This window comes from Mustela putorius, unplaced genomic scaffold (assembly GCF_011764305.1).
Source record: "Mustela putorius furo isolate JIRA1106 unplaced genomic scaffold, ASM1176430v1.1 tig00003863_pilon_pilon_pilon, whole genome shotgun sequence".
Taxonomy (NCBI): domain Eukaryota; kingdom Metazoa; phylum Chordata; class Mammalia; order Carnivora; family Mustelidae; genus Mustela; species Mustela putorius.
The window spans coordinates 3,687,021-3,703,677 of record NW_025422015.1 but is presented as its reverse complement, the minus strand read 5'-3'; positions in this window follow the sequence as shown (position 1 = coordinate 3,703,677).

Sequence of the window (16,657 nt, the reverse complement as noted above, 5' to 3'; positions counted from 1 at the left end):
TCTCTCCAGAATACTTGATTGTAATTTTGTAATATGTATCTGAAAAAGACAAACACTTTTGACACCCATATATGCATACTAGTATATGCATACTAAATTGTTCTGCTACTTGTTTTGTTTCCGCTGCATTTAAGTTACCATGTGAATTTCCCAACATGTACTTCATTTCCCTTGTAAGCCATTGCTAGTTTAATTTTCCAAAAGAGTACCATTTAGACTTTTCCACTGAGATTATTTGCTGAGTGCATTCTTCATGGTTTTTTGGGTTTTGTTTTTCTGTTTGTGTTTTTGTTTTTGTTTTTTTACTGTAATCCACTTAGCAGCAATGCCACTATAACACTGTGGATAATACTGTCTTATGATTTATATCACATTTATGATATATATCACATTATATTGTGATTGTGCACATATTTAACTCCATCTGAAATTGTGATCACTAAAGGATACGAAGCCATACTTCTGTCATGTTGTGTAATTTCCATCTCAACCTGTGGCTGGCAGTAGCTACTGAGGACATGTTATTTGAACAGAGAGCTAAGGGAACCCTCATTTCTCTGGTTCTGTACTCCCTCCCCCTCTTTTTTTCCTCCCCCCCACCCCAGGTAGTCAGGTAGTGACTGCCACCAGCACCTTAGAAAGCTTTCTCTAGGGTCACTTAGCATTTTTGTGACAGATAAATTTCTCTAGCAGCATCTCATTGTGAAGATAATGAAAATAGTTAAACCAGAAAAGCAATCTCATAGTTGTAAATCTACTTCCTTCCTCTAAACTTTCTGCATTACAAATAGATCTGGTCTTTTAAAAATTTCTCTAGAGTACTTTCAGATAACAAAATTATAGTTAAGTTTGAAGAAGTACTTCATTTAGTTGTGAGAACAACTAAATGTTGTATTGTGTTTTAATTAAAAAATCATCTAGATAAAGGTAACATTTAAAATGTCATTAAACAATATCACATGGTTGCAGCATGACTGCAGTTTCTTTATTCAGAAATTATATCTATTTTGACATTTCTCTATTCTTAAAAGTAACTTATCAGATTCATAAAACTAAACTCTTAAGAGGGGTCAATTGTAAAGTTTATTCCGGCGAGATAAACACAACACCAGGCAAAGTGGGTGCAAGGCAAGATTTATTAAAAACGCTCTCCAGGCGAAGTTTCAGGGCTCAGGAGAAGGGGAACCAGGAAAGTTGCGCGGGGAGGAGGTGGGCACCCTCGGGCGAGGTTCCGCCACTCTGGAAAGCAGAGTGGTGGAAGTCGCGCCCAAGGCAGGGAGGAGGGGGCTTTTAAGGGGTCTTGGGGAAAGCTCAGGGGTCTTTTGGCAAGTTTCCCTTATTTGGATATCCCGCCGCTCATCGGGATCCCATTGGTCCACAGGAGCCTGGGGCGGGGGTCTCAGATTCCTGCTTGAGCCTTTGTTCTCCTGTCCGAGCTCAGGTCTTGTGGTGGGAACTTTCGCCATCTTTGGTAGCCCTTCCTGCCAGCCCAACATCAATTATATCTCAAAAAGCCTTATTTTTTTAAAAAGGAGAAATAGCGGTTGGTTGATTTTTAAAAGGAGAGCAAGAATGTATCATGTACCTGGCTCTCATCTCAGTCTCACCCACAACAATAATACAAAATGTTCATAAGATCAGAGTTTTTACTCCATTGTGTTTTCTTTTTTTTTTTTTTAAGATTTTATTTATTTGTCAGAGAGAGAGAGGGAGAGAGAGCGAGCACAGGCAGACAGAGTGGCAGGCAGAGGCAGAGGGAGAAGCAGGCTCCCCTCCGAGCAAGGAGCCTGATGTGGGACTCCATCCCAGGACGCTGGGATCATGACCTGAGCCGAAGGCAGCTAGCTGCTTAACCAACTGAGCCACCCAGGCGTCCCTACTCCATTGTGTTTTCAAACTTCCCCGTGTGTTGTGTAGTTTATCGAGCTCTGAAAAACTGATTTCACTGAATTAGTGGTTATAAGAAATTGGAAATAGGAAAAAAAAAAGGGACAAAGTTTTGTGATTCCAGGCCTATTCAGTTGGTCCTTGGGAGATAATTAGTAGCTTATCTGGGCCAACCAGATTTGGCTTTCAGTTTCCAAACAAAATTATTGCAAAGGTATCTGGTCACTGGGAGCCCTTCCTGTTGTCATCATTGATCTCGGGCTTTGGATCCAGTGCTGTTAAATATATAAACCTTCACACACACACACACACACAGAGACATTTGCTTACTTTGGCAAATTTATCAAAGCTTAGATACGCAGCCTCTAGGAAATTATTTTAGCCTCTGGCTTTTGCCTGGCTGGGCAGTCACTGATGCCTACTCTGACAAATCTGGCTCCTGCCATCTGCCTAGTTGGGCAGGTTTTGAGGCTGTCTTAGATCATCTTTATTTAGAATCCCGAAGAAGAATATTTTGTGTTGATTTTACCCCACTGGCTATTTGGACACTTGTTTTCCATCAGTAATGGCCATCTGGATCTGTTTTCAATATGTATCAGATATTTCACCACTTCTGAGTTCTTTTTCTCAAGCTCTGTCTTAATGACATGATGGAAATGGCTTAACTTGGTGAAACAGTGCATTTTCTCTCCCAAGAATACTCCTTTTGTGTATCATGATCTCCTTCAGGAAGGTAAGTATAAACCATTTAAGCAGCAGCAGACTTCAAGGAATCAAACACATTCTGTTAGACTGTGTTAACATACAGAATTGATTAGACCCTAGACTGTGCACACCAGTCTGGTGCCACTGCCTCAAAGAAGGCGGAGGTGTGGGGATTCTGTAGAGATTGGTGACATCTTTCCCCACACCACTCGAAGCTCTCTGCCCTCACCTCAGTGCATATTCACCAGCCAGAGACAGAGGCCCCTGTGGTAGTAGCCAGACAGGTGTTTTACCTATGTTGATAACTTTCAAGTCATCTTTCTGAAAGAATCCCGCCATACCCCCCAGGAGGAAATGAGCCTGCAATATCCCCATTCATGACTAAATTTCATTTCCTGACATTTAGCATCCTCTCACACCACATGACTCTGTTCTCTTCAGAGTTCTTTTCTCACCTTCACAGCATGCACTCTGCATTGCCATTATTTATTTACTCCTTTGTCTCCCTAGAAGCATGCTAGGAATTCTTATAGAGGTAGGGATCGTGTCCTATTCAGCTCTGTATTCCCAGCACTTACCACAGGGTGTGCCACATGAGAGTACCCAATGCGTGCAGAAAGACTGACAGTCAAGAGGGACGCGTGCTAAGCAAGCAGAAACAAAACTGTAAAGTGCTAAGTACTCCCAGCTGAATAGTCCTTAAGGAATTTAGCTGCTTTTATTCCAGTCTCTGAACCCTGTTCTTTCACTTAACAGACTCTTATATTAATAACCAAATTATCTGGTTTTTACTGCTTTGCCAAGAACGACTGTGATAGAAGTCCAAACTAGTGAATGATCTATTTGCTTCTCAAATGTACTTGAAAGGGATTTCTAGCCTTAGATTAAGTTTCATATTAGGGTATAAAGTGGTAAAAAAAATGTCCTGTGAGTGAGATTGATGATCTCATAATGAAGGGTACAGATCCTGAGAAAGGAATGAATATTCAGTGTAAAGCTGTCTAAAGTTGACTCCGGAAATCTGTTAGAACAGAAAAGTGCCATGTCTGGGTATGAGGAATTCTCTATTTATGTGAGCAGATCTGATAAGAAGCGTCTACGTGGAAATGACCTTATCCTATCCACCAGTCTGCTTATTCTGATGACCAAGAAAGTGATAAATAAGAGTCAAAGCAAAGGATATTTCCCCAGAGAAAAGTTCAGATATAAAATTTTTAAGTACTTGGAATTTAATCTATGACATTATGGGGTTAGTCACAAGAAGGGCAAATTATTAGGAATCAGAAACTCATTTTTACCAACTTGCCTCCAGGATAGACTTGAACAAGTTGATCACACCAGTCAGATAACTGGAAAATATAACATTTTTTAGAAAAGATAGTCAAGCTGGCTGTTTATCATGTCTTGTTAAGGAGTCAGAGGTAGGGACTGGGCTGATGGACCATTTTACAGTTGTTCATATCACAGAAGACTACATTCAACCCATAATGATACCCATCTTCAGGGCCTTCTAATATCGGAACGGCTTTAAAGCACGTATCTCACATTTTGGTTCTTCAGCATCACCCTTCTATGCAAAAAAGAATGCTCTGCTTCTTTTATCTATGACAGACTTCCTTGGTAGAGGAAAGCAGATGAAGATACAACCTTAGATTCTTTACACAGCTCAACTGAAAATTTGCAATAAGCTTGAAATGCTTCTAAAAATTGACCACAATACAGTACTTAATAGCAGGAGCCTTCCTCCAGGTGCAAATTACCTTATAGAGAGAGACTGTATATTTTTCACTTTGGGTAAACACAGAATGATAATGGGGCACCTGGATGGCACAGTCAGTTAAGCAACTGACTTGGTTTCAGCCAGGTCATCATCTCAGGGTCATGAGACTGAGCCCTGTGTCAGGCCCCACACTCAGCATGGAGTCTGCTTGAGATTCTCTGTCTCTGTCTCCCTCTGACCCTCCTGCTCATACTCTCTTTCTAAAATAAATAAATCTTAAAAAAAAAGAGTAATGATGATGGTGATAATAACAGATAATAGAAAATACTTATTTGAAAATGTGTGTGTTTTAAATATGTAAATATGTATGTGTATCCTTGCTGGGTTTTGAACATGTAATTTAATTTATCTACTCTCTCAGCAACCCCAGGGAGGAATTACCCTGGTTATTTCCAAATTTTAGATGGGGAAAGTTAGTTTAGATGAGGAAATTTTAGTGAGGTTAAATAACTTACCCAGCTCATACAGCTAGTAAATGGCAGAGTTGGTGTTTAATAAGCAATGAATATGTATTCAATTGATGGCCTTCCTTTGGGGAAAAAAAAAAAGAAAAAAAGAAAGTCTTGCTTAGTAAGATTCTATTTTCTCAAAAAAAAAAAAAAATGGGATTAGGTAATAGGAAGTAGTCATGGGACTCTAAAAGCTTCCTCTCGAGATCCCTTCAATTCTAAAAGACCTGGGTAGAAAGATAAACTGATAGCATTTTATCAGACACACACAGCCATCTTATTCATGTACTAGAGTCATTCAGTCTTCCTGGCAGGATGTTCAGGCAAAACACTTGAGTATTTTCCAGGTGGGTATGTTTTACCTGTCCTGAGTATTTTCCAACACTGGTGTGATTCAGTCTAGTTTGGTGCTGAGAGTGTAAAAATAACACCAAATATGGTAGACTATCACTTTGATAGCATTTATTTTTGTTTTTATTCAGCTTCTGCACTAATTCAGAAAGTGCCTGAGCATATGATTAAGCAGAGCCAGCAGCTGCCAGTGTGATGAAATCTGGGAACTACAGGAAAGACCGCCCCCACAGACATGCCGTTTCAATCGTGGTGAAAGGCTGCTAAGGCATGTTGGCTAAGTGCATACTGTCCCTAAAGAGACAGTTTCATATCACTGCTCTATAACTGGTAATATCTTAGAGCAAAAGAATATGTCAAGTGATTTGGTAGAGTCATTTAGGATAGAGGTGGAACTCAAGACAGATAAATTCCAGTAAGAGTAAAAGCAAAGTCCAAAAAAACATAGAATTGGGGCCACTACAGCATGGACCCCAGCCCACCTGGAAGCAGAGCAAAACATGCCCAAAGAAAGAATCTCAAAGCCAATAGAAAGATACGAAGACACTCTGCCTGCTTCACACTCTTGCCCTGAAATTACCTGGGATGCTATGGCCTTTATCAGAAGGGAAAAATTCCCTTATTCTGCTATAAGCACCACTTGACAACTTTTAATTATTCATAAAATTATGTTATACATTAAAACCAAGGTTAAGTAAAAAGTAATCTAAATAATTTCAAAAAGAATAACCATTCAATTCACAAAATCCTAATGTTGTCTAAGAGCCCAGTAGGATAAACACTGGAATATATAGGTAATACTATCAGTAGAGGTGAATCTCTAAAATCATTGCAACAATCCTGCCTAGATTACCATTATAAAGTACTGTAAACTGCTATAGCTAAAGCTTCAAAGTGAATGAAATAAATGTGCCCTTCTGCTACAGAATTTGTATTTCAGTGCTACCTAATTTGTGCTAATGTCTAACTAGGTTAAGCAGCTATGTTTATAGCATAGTTCCAAGGAAGAATTATCTGTTAACTCATACAGGATTTGCAGTATGTATGGTCATTAGTGAGCAAGTCGACAAGTAGTTAAGTATTGCTGACAAGATCAGGTTAAACACATACTGTGAATTTTTTTAGTTTGGAGTAAGTATTTGAAAAGTACTTTTAATACTGAAAAATGTAGCTGCAATTCTCCTTCATATAGTAACCAGTATGTATCTGTAGTGGTTCTTTTTACAGTACTGTAATTCCTGTTCAATTCAAAACAACAAACGTATATTGAGATCTACTATGAGCAAAACAGACATTGTTTTAGGAATTGTAGAAACTGTAGTGATAGGAACACATTTGCTTCTCTCAACATGTTTAGAATCTAAATGCGTAATGAAATAAATACAACCAACCAGGATATACGGTAGAATTCAAGTCTATAAAACTGAGGGGCTTGAGAAAGACTCAACAGATATGTGGTGTCTATGATAGCACTGAAGGCTGACCAGGGTCCTAGTAATTAGAGATTGATGAGAAATACCATTCTAGATCAGAAGAAGAGGCACAGAAGTATTAGGTATATTCACTTAAGAATGTGGAGTCCAGTTTGTTAGGAGTGACATACAGGCAGTGGGAGAAATAGTTCTTTTTTTAAGCACTTTAAAAGCAAGTATCAAATAGAATAAGCAACCTAAAATTTGTATTAAAACAAAAAAGAACCTGAATAGCCAAAGCAATCTTGAGAAAGAAGAACAAAGCTGGAGGCATCATGCTTCCTGATTTCTAACTATATTACAAAGCCATATTAATCAAAACAGTATGGAATAGGCATTAAAAACATATACATGGATCAATGGAGCTGAATAGAGAGCCCAAAAATAAGCCCATACTTATATGGTCAATTAATTATGTCAAAAGAGCAAGAATGTGCAATGGCAAAAGTAGCCTCTTCCATAAATGGTGTTGGGAAAACTAGACGGCCACATGCCAAAGAATGAAACTGAACCACTATTTAATATCATACAGAAAAATAACTAAAAATGGATTAAAGACTTGAATTTAAGGTCTGAAAGTATTAAACTCCAAGAAGAAAACATAGATAGTAAGCTCCTTGACAATGGTCTTGGAAATTAGTTTTTGGATTTGACACCTAGAACAAAGCCAAAAAAAAAAAAAAAAAAAAAAAAGAAGAAGAAGCAACTAGCACTACATCAAATTACAAAGCCTCTGTACAACAAAGGAAACCATCAACAAAATAAAAGGCAGCCTATTGAATGGGAGAAAATATTTGTCAATCAAATACCAAATAAAGACTTAATATCCAAAATATATAAAGAAGTTATACAACTCAATAGGAAAAGCACAAACCAATTACAAAATGGGCAGAGGATCTGAATAGACATTTTTCCAAGGAAGACATATGTATGGCTAACAGGTACATGGAAAGATGCTCAACATAGCTGATCTCCAGGGAGATGCAAATCAAAACCACAGTGAGCTATCTCTTCACACCTGTCAGAATGCTAGTATCAAAAAGAGCAATAATAAATATTGGTGAGAATGTGAAGAGGAAACCCTAGTGTTCCCACTGTCAGTGGGAAGGTAAAGTGGTTTAGCCATTATGGAAAACACTACAGAGATTCCTCAAAAAATTAAAAATAGAATTACCAGAAGTTCCACTTTGGGGTATTTATCCAAAGAAAAAGAGAACACTAATTCAAACGTATACATGCATTATCCATGTTCACTGCAGCATCATCTACAATAGCCAAGACATGGAAAGAACCTAAATGTTCACTGATGGATGAATGAAGAAAATATAGTGTATGTATATACAAATGTATGTGTGTATACGCACAAATGCATACTTATTTATATGTATGTGTGCACGTACACACACATACAATGGATTATTATTCAGCCATTAAACAAGAATGAAATCTTGCCATTTGTGACAGGTATGGACCTTAAGGACAATATGGTAAATGATATAAGCCAGACAGAAAAAATTAAATAAATACTAAATAATGCAGTTGTATATGGTATATTCAAAAAAAAATCAAAACAAAAACAAAAACAAAAAGTTCATGAATATAGAGAAGGGACTGGTAGTTGCCTGAGGTAGGGGTTAGGGAGTGTTGAAATGGGTGAAGGGATTAATGGAAAGGTACAAATTTCCAGTTATAAAATGAATTAAAGTATTAGGGATATGTACAGCATGGAGACTATAGTTAATAACTATATTAACTAAACACTATATTGCATATTTTAAAGTAGCCAGGAGACTGCATCTTGAAAGTCCTCATCACACACAAAAAAGAATTTGGTAATTGTATAGTGGTAGATGTTAACTAGTCTTACTATGGTGATCATTTTGCAATTTATGTAAGTATCAAAACATTATGTGATACTTGAAGCTAACATGTTATGTCAATTATACTTCAACAAAAAGTATATATCTAACTATTTATAGGACCACCTCATTATAGAATACATTCCTCTGGGCTCTAAAAGAATATTTCTTTTCATTTATGTATTATTAGAGTGGATAGATTTGGGGACTGTTCCAAACACATGTCTTAATAAGCGAATGGTAAAGCCACTTTATATCTTTAAACTGATTCCTGTATCCCCTCATACTACGCTTCCCATTGTCCACTTTTTAGTTCTCACTTTGATCCATCTCACTTTCAGTCATCTAGGGCCAAACAGTAACTTCTCTGTCACATCTACATTTTCCTCATGACCATGTATGTTGATGTCACACAATCTAATCCTATTCCTCCTTGATTTGTGTGGACTCAGAATGAGAGCCTGTCTGGCCTCTGAGAGATCGTAACTGTTCTAAGACCGAGTTATACTGAGTTACTGTATACTGAGTTATAATGTATTCTTAGAGCACCCAAGTGTCTCAGTCAGTTAAATGTCTGCCGTCGGCTCAGGTGATGATCCCTGGGTCCTGGGATCGAGTCCCACATCACCCACATTGGGTTCCCTGCTCAGTGGGGAGTCTGCTTCTCCCTATCCCTCTGTCTGCCACTCCCCCTCTTGTTTGCTCTTTCTCTCTCTCTCTGTCAAATAAATAAGATCTTAAAAAAAGAAAAAAGAAAAAGAAAAGAAAGAAAGAAACATTCTTAAATGTAGGATAAAATTCTGCCCCCAAGATCTTTATGTTATCATTGGCATTAGTGTCATACACTGAAAGTTTTTATCACACCACTGAATTCAACACACAAGACACTGTCATGTATTCTCAGATTTATCTGAGTAATGAATTATAGCAGTAATACAGAGAAAAGATTTTGAGCTTTGTAAACCATCAAGAGAAAAAAGTCATTCACCAAAACTGTAAAGTTTTTTTCTTTTTAAAAATATTTTACTCATTTATTTGACAGAGATCACAAGTAGGCAGAGCAGCAGGCAGAGAGAGAGGAGGAAGCAGGCTCCCTGCTGAGCAGAGAGCCCGATGTGGGGCTCGATCCCAGGACCCTGGGATCATGACCTGAGCTGAAGGCAGAGGCTTAACCTGCTGAGCCACCGAGGTGCCCAAAACTGTAAAGTTTTTGAAAGAAATGTTCTCCTTTGTTTTCCTTCCAGCCCAATTAAAGGAATAGGAAGATAGAAAGTGTTAAATATGTCAAGCATTTACTTTTTGTCTGAAAACTTACTATCTTTATTTGGCTTTTTCTGAGATGAGCTACAACCAATATGTGTTTTAAAGATGTTTGTTGTTTCTTTGTAGGTTCAAGCCAGTTATGCGACACACTATGAAAATATTTTCTTTCTGTTCTGGGTTCTGGAGCAGCTTCTTCAAAAGGAAACTAAAGAAGGCAACACTTCAAGTGTAGGGCATGATGACCAAGAAATCAAGAAATTTCTTCAGAAGCATGATGAAACTATTTTCCAACTCTCTGATGCATTTCCTTTATTTACTTTTTATTTATGGAGACTGGGCATTCTCTTGAACTCAGTAGAAACTGTTGACAGTAACTCACTTCCTTAGCAATTTACTAAAGATCAGAAGCATATTGAAGTATGAAGATCTTCTGCTTAAAAGATTTTCAAGAATATTTTTTAAATGAGCATTTTAAGTGGATCTCTAAATATAATCACTAATTCAGTAGTTTTAAATTGTATATAAAACATTATGAGTCTTATTTCTATACTAAATCAGCCAGTTTCAATTGAGAATGTCCTTATTTCCACGTAACTGTATTTTATAATATGTTACTCAATATAGTCTAGCTCTAGTATTCTCTATAATGGACCATTAATTGTCTATCTCACAAACATTATTTACATTTTAAAATATTTACATGTAATAGATAGTAAAAGGCAACAAGAGATCTTAAAAGTTTTGTTGCTTTGTCAATGGTCTTTAAGTAGTTATAAATGAAATTTTTAAAATTTTGTTCTTACATAGTTTCATTTACATGATTATCTATTATCTTAGAGGATGATTCTTTAACATTTATAAACCAAATGGCCCTCAATTTCATAAAATCAAGGTATATGTTAAGTCCTTTAAAAGTACTAGCTCATTATTTAAATGTCATTTTTCAAGTGCTTGTTTTGATTCTGTTTATTATGTATAATATCCCTGTTGTTAAAATGTAGTTAAGTCATGTATAATTAAATCATTAAGGATATTTTTACAAATCTAACATCTGCCCACAAATATACTTATTGAAAGTATATTTATACTTATTAAAAGCGTTAGTTGAATTTTCCAGTTACACGGTTTCATTTACTTTATTTCAATTATTAAATTCATAACCAAGTAGCTTAATGAAGACCATTATGTACTTTCCTATAGCGCAATTTAGGCCACAACAAATACAAATGTAGTTTATTAACTATGTGTGATATTGCTTCATAAGTTAATTACCACTCCTAAATTGCCACTGATATTTACGAAAATGAATATATATAAAATCATATCATCTGCCACAGTTATTTTTAGAATTATTTCTAGTTTTGTAGAAAAGAAAGCCTTTTTTTCTAAAACTCAATGTATATATTAGTCACCTATTGTTACATAACAAACTACTACCAAATCTCAGGGGCATACAACAATAAATACTTCTCAAGTATCTGTGGGCCACTTGGGGATCTGCTCATCTGACCTGGAGAATGTTGGAAAGCTCTGCTCAGGTTGCAGATCCCACTGAGCTAGGCTCTTTGTTATAAATTGGGGTTTGGTTTCTTCCACTTGTACTTATTCTGGGGCCCAGGTTGAGAGGGAAGCAGCTACTCAGGACAGCTACTCAACCTCTTCTGTGGCAGTGGCAGACAGACAAGAGGGAAAGGGCAAGGCTGAGAAACATTAGGCTGTCATTGTCTGTCACATGCTTTAGCCAAAGCACATCAGATGGTCAAACACAAAGAGGCAGAGAAGTACCCTCTACCCAGTGTGGGAGAACGTGCAAAGTTATATGACAAAGGGCATGGATACAGGAGAGGATGGAGAATTGGGGCAAATAATGTACTTCACCACACACACCAGTTGAACACAAGAAGGGGATTTCAGATCCTAATTAAGAGGAAGTTTTCTAATATTGGATTCCTGGGATTTAGATAACTGATGACATCACACAAAATCCACGACCCATGACATCTCCCCATCCTCACTTTTTTTTTTTTTAAAGATTTTATTTATTTATTTGACAGACAGAGATCACAAGTAGGCAGAGAGGCAGGCAGAGAGATAGAGGAGGAAGCAGGCTCCCTGCTGAGCAGAGAGTCCAATGGGGGAATCAGTCCCAGGATGCTGAGATCAAGACCTGAGCCGAAGGCAGAGGTTTAACCCACTGAGCCACCCAGGTGCCCATCCCCATCCTCACTCTTAATGATTAAACAAAGTTGGTAAATACATAAGCAACAGTAGTGGTCCCTTTCCCATTGCAGTCAGCCAACATAATGATCCTAAGAAAACTTTTGTAACTAGAACAGATTTCTTAATTCTAGTAGTCTTTAAAACTTCATGGTCTGAAAATTAGCGTAGAAAATATATTTATTTTAGAGGCACAGACATGTTGGGGCTATCATTAATGTATATGGAGATCCATATTATTTCTTCATTTGATATTATTTTTTGTAAACACTTATATTTAGTCAATTGTATGACACCTTAACTCTTCATAATCGAGTGTTTCAGTCTCTAACAGTGTTAACTCTGCAGTACATTTAGTACTGAGGTCTAATTGTATGGGTGAAAAAGAAGATAAAATGAGACATTTGTATCTGTTTCAAAAAAGTGGTATAAGATAGTGAATGAAGGAATGAATGATTTGAACTAGAATTAAAGTGATTTAACAATGTTGCAATTAAAATTCTATTAATGTCTAACTTTATAATTAAAATTCTAGGGGTAGAAGAATAATGGAGACAGAAATTAGGCAGTGCTGAAATTGTTTTAGGATAGGATGGGAGGACCACAAGGCAATACTAAAAATGAAAGAAATAATAAAAATGATAGTAAGTGCTAACATCCATATAGTAGATGTAGAATACTCATGTAGCATAGATATAAATAGATGCCAGGCCCTGAGCTAAGCATTTTATCTATATTTACTCACTTAATTCTCCCAACAATCCTACACGATAAGAAAGATTATTACATCCGTTTTTGAAATGAGGAACTCTGGCAAAGGAATGTTCCACGGCTCACCCAACATCTCATCACCAAGAAGCAGAAGACTTAAGATTTGAGCCCCAGGAGTTCTAGCTTCCCAGTCTGCACTACTCAATAATCTGCTATATTTCCTTTTCATTACAAACTGCTGGCACTTCATGAAATTTCACAAATACCACTTCTTGGGAATTGTCACTGAAGCTTTATGTGCCCTCAACTACAGATCTTAACCCATGGAGGTTACTAGCTTATTTTGGATCCTTCAGCCCCTACAGAGCAGCCTCTCAGAACAACAGCCTTTTTGTTCTTTTCTACATTGTAGCATTTACTGTAGTAAAGACTCTTTATGTAAGTTACAGCTCCTCTTTGAACAATTAAGTCCTAAGAAGTACAAAGCTCTCTTTAAAGATGGGGCAGGTGAACTGTCAGTCTGCAGTGCTCAGCCGGTGGGAAGAGAAAACAAATCAGATTGCTTTACCCTTGGACCTATAAATAGATATTTGTGGTATTTAATGCAATTCTTTTACAAACTTGTACTTTGCTGTCATCCTGGTGAGCGTCCTAGAGATAAGGGCACTTACCAGAGAGAAGCAAGAAAAAAAAAAAAATGCCACTTGCATTTCCAGATTTTAATGTGAGTTTGTAGATTTTTAAAAGATATTGATGGCTCTAGCTTATGATAAGTTGGTTTTGTTTAATATCAAATATTAAGCACCAACTCTGTGCACAAACCAGTTATTTGCACATATGAAAAATAAACATGATAAGATTTAGCTTTTATCACGTTTATAAAGCAGAACTTTGTTTTTGTGGTCACTATAATGACCCAACCACATCAATATCTTATATTTGCTGAAGGAGATAATTAGAGTGTAACATTTACCTAATTCTGAAAAAAGAAAAAAAAAAGAAAGGACATTTTTATTGAAAGCCAATTCATTTTTCTTAAATTATTTCTAGAATTGGACAGCATTAAATTCATGTCATACAATTGACTAAATATAAGTGTTTACAAAAAATAAACTTTTATTATTTCTTTCATTTTTAGTATTGCCTTGTGGTCCTCCCATCTGTTTTATCAAATCCTTTAGGTGATTCTGATAGGTGTTTGGGAACCACTGCTATAATCATGGTTTTTACTGAACAGGAGGGCTTAGAACATATGAAATCATTCAGAAAGTAGAAATTGAATCATCCCAAATTATTAATGAAATTTTTTTTAGCTTTATCTCAATGTGCCTTAAAATTCCAAAGTAGGATTTTGGGAAATTCAATTATTCCTGATTTATTTAAAATGAGTAACAAATTTAGGACACCTGGGTGGCTTAATTTGTTAAGCGTCTAACTCTTCTGGGTTTTGGCTCAGGTCTTGATCTCAGGGTCACAGGATCAGCCCTGTATAGCCCTCCTTCTCCCTCTGCCTCCCCACCTAAAATAAATAAATCTTTTAAAAAGCTAAATAAAATGAGTAACAAAGTTAAAACATACCTGTCAACCTTAATAACACTTTAAATAAGTAGCATTTTTACATTTATTTTTTAGTTGCTTCACTAAAATTGCTCCCTATCGGTGGCATTTTTTAAAAAGTTATTATAATTCAACTTTATGAGCTATAAATTAATTATAGCTCTCTGTATCAGTCCTGGAATAGAATGATGAAAATGCAGAGAGTTGCAGACAAGATGTTACTTTGCTTTTATGTGGGCACCCCCAAATGATAGCAGAATGTTCATCTTTTTCCCAGAGAACTGCTTTTATAGATAAGGCAAATATAGCTTAGTTATAAATCTATTATTCTATTTCTCAGACCTAGAGATGAAATTCTACTTTGAATCTTTCTGGAATATGGTGTGATAATAAATAAATAATAAATGTTGTCTTGTTCTCTCAACTCTTGTGTTTATTTCCACCATGTTGCGTCTTTACCACATTATTGTGAGCTCCGAGTTGCCTAAGGACGACACCCCTGGTGAAGGGGTGAAGGAACAAGGCTGTCACTGCTTTAACTTGAATGACGTAACTACTAAGACGTTTTCATGAATGATGAATGATTTCAGGAGCATTAGAAATGCAGACACTCAACCAGCAAGGAAAAGGATATATTTGTTCTTCTTTCTTTCTCACATACACTGAAATTCAACATTCATTTTATAAAAAGAGATCCAAATCTTTTGAAACTAATTTTTTTAAAGTTGGGGGGGTCTCCTTTCTTCTTTCTTACCTTGTGCTCTCTAATGGGTCCCACCACAAGTATTGGCTCTATTTCTGGTGCCTTTTTGCCCTGACTTGCATCAAGGATATGGAGTAGCCCCTGTACTGCCCTGTCAGGACCGTCCTCTCTCACACAGCTCCTGTCAGGGCATTCTTCCGAGAGGAGTAACCATGGCCCTTTAAAATGTGTGGCTCATTCCCTTCCACAGTGGTTCATGACCAAGAAGTAGAGTTCACCAAAGCCGATCAAGCACCTTATCTTGCAACATGATAACATCTAAGAAAAAGCACACCAAAAGCTAGATGGAGAGAATATATTTACTCCAATTATAAAAGAAAAAGCAAAACTGGAAATAACTCTATAGAAATGTAAGCATGTCTCCAACTCCAAATGAATATACTGATATTATTCCCATATGAAAACTTAAAATAACAATAATTTCTGAAGCTAGTATGGCCTTGGCACATGATGTGGTTTTCCACAGAATCCCTCCCACACAGATCATAGAATCCACGTGCCTTTTTTGTACCACCCCTTTATTAAGGCTGGCAGTAAGATCCCGTATATTAAGCTTAGCATGTGTTAGGCACTCCACCGAGTTTTTATTATTTTGCTGAATCCTTCTAACAACTATTCAGGTTTAGAATATTATTATCCCCAGTTAGATGAGGAAGCAAGCACAGAACATGTAAATCATTTGCCCATGCTCACAGGGCTGGGGGGGGGGGGAATCAGAGCCATGATTAAAATAGGCAACAAGCAACTGAGTCAAAAGTCTGTACTCTCAGCACTCAGCTACCCACAGCTGCTGTGCCCTAACTGTGCAAAAGAAGCAACTGACCTCAGAGAACAGCTACCCTGATAGGAAAACTCCTTTGTGCATTCTTTTTAAAGAGTTCTTCTTAGACATAGGCCTCATGCACTTAGGATAATTACACTAGTGGGAAATTTACACCCTATTAAGTAAAACTGGATGACGGAAAATATTCTCTTAAGTTTGGAAGAATAAAAGAAGTGTGGTGAGACTTAGAGATTTCCAATGGGTGGCATTTATTTAAATGAAACAGATATAAATTCTGCTCTAGGATCTGATTGTTTTTCAAGCCAGTGTAACACTTTCTAAGGAAACGTGAGTTAAATCTTCCAAAATGCAAGGATCAAGATCAGACAACCGTGTACGGATTAGAGTTAATTCCTAAATCTTAGACATGGAAATAAATAATACACATGAAGCATAATTTCTCTACACTGGCTCCAAAATCATACTCCTTTTGTTGTGAGTATAAAGAAAAATATCTCTATTTCCTGATTAGAATTGATCAGTATAATCCTGTTGACAATATTTGATACTTCTAAAGCATCTTATGAAGTAGAAAAAAAAAATGTCTTTATAACCCTTTACTTCACAGGGGAAAAAACATATAAATAAATAATGAATTTAAAACATCTCAGTGATTTGTTCTCAAAAAAACTTTAGGCAGCTCTTGTTTACTCATTTTATTCAATCTGGAGAAAAGAGATGTGAGGACTTTGCCTTGCACTCTGCTTTGTCAATCAGCACTGCATCCTTATTTCATTTGAGAGGCTTTCTGTTTTTACCATATTGAAACAACAGCAAAGCCCAGAAGAGAACACGCTGTAGAAGGCACAGATGAAAAGGC